This window comes from Parasteatoda tepidariorum, chromosome 9, assembly GCF_982258835.1.
Source record: "Parasteatoda tepidariorum strain Cologne lab strain chromosome 9, Ptep-v5.0, whole genome shotgun sequence".
NCBI lineage: Eukaryota > Metazoa > Arthropoda > Arachnida > Araneae > Theridiidae > Parasteatoda > Parasteatoda tepidariorum.
Window position 1 is genome coordinate 28,749,377 of NC_141763.1, and position 5,435 is coordinate 28,754,811.

A 5,435-nucleotide genomic window follows, 5' to 3' on the forward strand; every position below is an offset into this window, starting at 1 on the left:
ATTTATTCTTAGTGTTCTCAAATATTAGCATAGTTAAATTTTATTCAAACTCTTGTGAACCGGAAATCATTAGGAAAATTCGACAGGATCAGAAATATTTTTTTCTTATTTTTTAAGAACTTTAGAAGATTTACTAATTTTACTCTACTTCTATTTAGGTATGTGATAAAGATCTGAAAATTTCAAATGTGGTGGCACGGTGGCCAGGTAGTGTTCACGATGCATACATTTGGGCTGCCTGTGAATTGAGGAGAGTATTAACATCAGGCACAGATTATTTAATTGGAGATGCCGGATATCCATTAGAGCCTTGGTTGTTAAAACCCTATGATACTCCCACAACTGCAATTGAAGAAAATTTCAATAAAAAACTAAGATCCCTCCGGAGTTCTGTCGAGAGGTGTAATGGAGTATTAAAATCAAGATTTAGGTGTCTTCATAAATCAGGTGGCAACTTATTATATAGTCCATCTAAATCATGCCAGATAATCATGGCTTGTTGTGTGTTACACAACATTTGCATTGAAAGAAATATTCCTTTGTTGGAGTATATAGAAGATGACAATGATGATGACGAACCAGATGATTTGCCAACAAATACTAGTGTGTATGCTAGAGGGTGTTTGGCACGTAGTTCAATAGCTCAAAATCTAAGCGAAAGATAAAGAATTTTATGACTCTTGTTTGCTAATAGTGTTATTACTTACAAATATGGTATAATAATTGTTTGATGTAGTACATTTTTCTGAATCTTTTGTTTAATATAAAATTTGTAATGTCTGAACAAACTCTGTAATATTGTCTTTATTTAGAATCAGAATTAATTCAAGGAACATCATATTTTTTAATATTAATAAATTGTTTAATATGTTTTCTTTTAATATAATATAATTAAATATTATAAATTTAATATTAATTTAAAAATTAATTTTAAAATTTTTTTCAAAAGCAATTTTATAAGCAGAATATCATAATTCTTTTATTTGCAAGAAATTAGATCAATGTCTTTAAAAAATGTCCTAAAAAATAAAACATTTTTGGTGAACCAAAAAAAAAAGGCGTTTTCTTAGTCTACTTGGTAACAAACATGGAAACAAAATTAATATTACAATTTTATTGCTCTGAGAAGCTTTCGGTGTTTAAAAAAATCAGAAAAGATTAGAAACTAATTTGAAGAGATTAGAAACTAACAAACTAAATAAGATTAGAAACTAACAAAAATATAAGACAAAATTATGACTTAAAATTATAAGACAAAGGCAAAATGTATATTGTTCTTACAGAAAAAATAAGCACTGTAATATTTATTACCAAACATCAATTAGTGAATTTCATAAATTTTAAAGCATAAAATTTTATAGATATGTAAAATAGATGGATAAATAAACATGGACATTAATAATGGTCAAATAAAATAATTTTATTTCATGGAATTTCATTTATCATTTCATCAAAGTTGACACCCATCTTCATGCACTTCAATCTGGTTTTTACTTCCAAAATTCTAGCCATTCTCTCCTTAACTTTCAAGGATCTCCTTTTAAGGTCTAAAAGTTCTTGTACATCTGATCCCTTTTTTAAAGACCGTTGCTTCCTCCGAAATTTTCTTACTCTTGAAGTAGAGCCTGTAATCAAATTTAAAATAGAGATTAAATGGCAAAAGAAAATAGCTTGAAATTTCTGCCCAAACTTTTAAATTAAACTAAAGTAAAACTTACAAATGATATATGTTTCTTCAATCTAATTTTCATTTGAATGCAGTGAAAGTTTTTTATTAAGCACATGCTTAAATAATTCATTGGAGCTAATATATATTAACTGCAAGCATTTGATAAATTATTTTTTTCTGGGCAACAGAATTACAATTACTTTTTCAAAAACTTATCACATTTAAAAATTTATTTTTGATGATATAACACTTGAACAACAGTCACCACCCTATAATGATCATTAAAGTTCGAAGAATAATGTTTCAGTTGTATAAGGGTATAAAACAATATGACAATAGTTTCATTCTGAATAATTATTTTTTTTTTCTAATATAATAAATTGAATATTATCAGTCAGAGGTTTACAAAAATTTATATGCTACATCAGAATATAAAACGTGTTTTCATTAATTGTAGTTCAAATCTGTAGATTTGGGACAGACGTAACTTTTCATAATGTCACATAACTTTTTGGACTGTATGTTAATTATTAATTTCTTTAAATACATTTTTGAATACGTTTTTGACACATTACATTTATGCTTAGCTAAAAATGAAATATGCATGTAGAAAGAAAAGTTATCATCTTTTCATTATCTAAATTATTCTATTTTTTAAATCAACATTTTATAACAGAAAATATTATGACTGTTTAGATCTTAAAAATTAACAACGAAATGCAAATCACAGTGTAATGAAACAATCCACAAAGAGATAATTTTTACTTTTAATAGAAACTGGAGTTTTTTCTGCTTGTGGTGTCATTTCTGTTAAGTTGTATTCCTGGCTAGTAGAGGCCAATGGAGGCACAACTGCTGCATACTGGTTAGATTTACCATCATTAATGAAAACCGAAGAATCAATATCAGAAAACTCAGGCTCCACTGCTGATAATTCTTCGGGAACAACCTAATAACCACAAAGAAAATTTAAAATAATTAAAACCATAATAAAATAAAATAAAAATACTATATGTATTTCAGCTATATAATTTTAAAGTAAATATTATTAGCTGATAATAAGTTCTGTTGTTAAAATTTTCAAGCAAATTGCTTAAACTAACAAAGAAAGGACCTAACAAGAGCTGTGTAAAAAATTGAGTAACTGTAAAGCTTTGTTGCAAGAGCAAAAACAGTGACACAGCTAGAAAATTAATAATGTGTGAGATATCTCAATAATAGTTTAATCTTAAATCCAGATACTCTTGTTAAAAGAAATTAAATCTAGCGTGAACAATATTTGCTGATAAAAGTTTATAAAGCATTATCTTGATAACTATATGAATATATTTTTTAAAAATAAAATTCGAACCATTACTTGCATTCCTAACTAAATAAATTAACTAATTCTAAGGTTCAGTACTATAAAATTATCAGTAAAAGTTAATAAAAGCAAATCATTACTAACCTGTTGTTGAAGTGAAATAGAATCAAGGTTTGAACAGAGTGGCACACCACTGAAGGCAGCAGGACCCAAAACATCGATAACACTTCTGTCCAATTCACTCAAAGGTGGAGCTGGTGGCCCGCCACCTGTCCCTGATTTATATTTATTTATGGCCAAAGCCTTTTTTCTCACTCTACACTTCAGATCTTGCCATTTTTTTTAAATTTCGGCTCCGGTCCTTGGCTAGCCAAAGCCATATGATGAAATTTCTTGGGCCAATGAATCCCATTCCTTTTTAACGTCATTTTTTGACTTTAAAGTTGACGAAGGACTAATATAATTGCTAATTAAATCCTTTCTGCTTCTTAATAATTCCATAAGTAAATTTGTTTCCTTTAAAATTGCATCCATGTTTATAAAAACAATTTACGAAGTATCACTGATTCAATATATCGAAAATATATGTTTATATAATCGTAAAAAGTCACAGTTAAAAAGTATTAGTTAAATTTATTTCTGGAACGACTATCAATTTTTTGATTGGCTGATAATTCTAAGCTATCACGTGACCTCTCAAAATGATGACCCGCTTCGAAAGGTAACCCTTCCAGTTCGATGGCGCGTAAATGTTACAGTTGAATTCGGAAACCGGTCACATTCGAATAGCGAACGAACGGGCTCGATGAAATCAAATCGAAGAGGCGCGTTTCAGTTGCATAAGGCCCTAATTCAGTAACTGTAGAAGACAAGTAATTTACATTGTCAGTCCCCGGATTTCCATACTTAGCTAAATGTTCAGCTAAAAAAGGGTCAAACTTGCCCATTAATTCAAGAAAATTACCATTGTGAAATGAACCAATTGTCTCGTCACTTCCAAAAAATGCTAACCCACGTTGGCAAAGAAACTGAGTTGTTGCAACAACTCGAGCTAGTACTTTTCGCCAATACAACCTTTCATTTGCATATTCTTCCACTAGCTTGCTATCAATTCTCATAGAAGAGGTTAACCTTTGAGATAAAGCAAGCACAGAATTCCTGTGAACCATTGAGTTCTCATGCTCGTTTAACCTCTCTGAAGTATTTTTCCAATAAGAAAAGCCTCCTTTGCAAAGCGTTTGGTCACTAGCACTGAAGAGTTTACATAATTTGTAAACTATTCAGTGCTAGTGACCAATCGCTTTGCAAAGGAGGCTTTTCTTATTTCATACCTGCCAACTCTTCCGGATTTTCCGGAAGATTTTATTTTCATATTTAAAGTGGTAGTAAGTATATACTATTTTTCTTTTTATAAACTTAATTTTTAGATGATTTTGATCACCACTATTCTTACAAAAATTAAGCACATATATTAATATGCGTTACTATCATGGTTGTTAACTTAAGTTTTCTCAAATACAACGTATTTGTTTGCTTAAAATTGAAGTTTTAATTCCAGTTTAATACCACTGGGAAAAATGATAATGGTAGGTATTAAAAGTTGGCAGGTATGACATATGTAGCAAAACACTGCATTTTTTGCTGGTGAGTAAACCAGCCATTCTCTTTTGAGTAATTCATTATTTTTCTTTTTTCTGAAAAAACTTGCCTTAGTCAAAACTCTTTCTTTGTTTCCAATCATACATCTAGAGTTGGTAATTAATTGAATGTTCTGCTCAGGTTTGTTCAATACAATGTATTCCCGAAAATTATCTGAAAAACTTTCAGGCCATAAACCAACATCACTATAATATGAATTATTTGATTTACATGAATGCTCAGACAGGTTTGATAGATCATCTACCTGCTGATTAAATGTAGTTATTTCTTCTTCAACAAAACCAGTTCCTTTACAAACCGGGGATGATTTTTCACAAACCTCATCAAATTCTGATGTACCAGAAATGTGTTTAAAGGCATCTGTTTCAAGTTCTACTTTATCTGTTATGGAAACTTCCTTTGCATTCTGTACGTTTTCAGTCTCAGTAGGATTTTTATCTAGAAAATTGTCCATGAATCCTTTCATTTTTTTGTTTTCATCATTTCGTTTTTTCTTCAATTTTCTTTTACCGTGACCACTTAGCTGTTTCGTAGACATTGTCAACACACGTTTACGAGAGGCAAAATGTGTTTATATTTACAAATCAGAAATTCACTTTGCTGCCAACAATAAGAGCCCCAACTCAAAAATAGTTCGTATCCTCAGCTGCCGAGCTGCATCGCTTTCTTCTTTAGGGAGCGTTCTCGTTGCATAAAATTCACACATGCGTAAGCAGTTTGTGGTTGAAAACATTCCCGCGCGCATCTCGGAAATTGGATGCAGTGTAAATGGCTCTTTATAGGTTTTAAATTTTGTGTCTTTAG

At 30.2% G+C, this 5,435-nt stretch overlaps 1 long non-coding RNA gene across 1 annotated transcript; it reads right to left on the reverse strand.

Moving 5' to 3' along the window:
* Positions 1-1,399: 1,399 nt before the first annotated feature.
* On the reverse strand, positions 1,400-3,325 carry LOC147803448 (uncharacterized). The gene is made up of 3 exons (XR_015429097.1): positions 3,117-3,325; positions 2,435-2,618; positions 1,400-1,625 (listed from the first exon to the last, which is right to left on the reverse strand). It is a non-coding gene; the product is annotated as an uncharacterized LOC147803448 (long non-coding RNA).
* Positions 3,326-5,435: the final 2,110 nt, after the last annotated feature.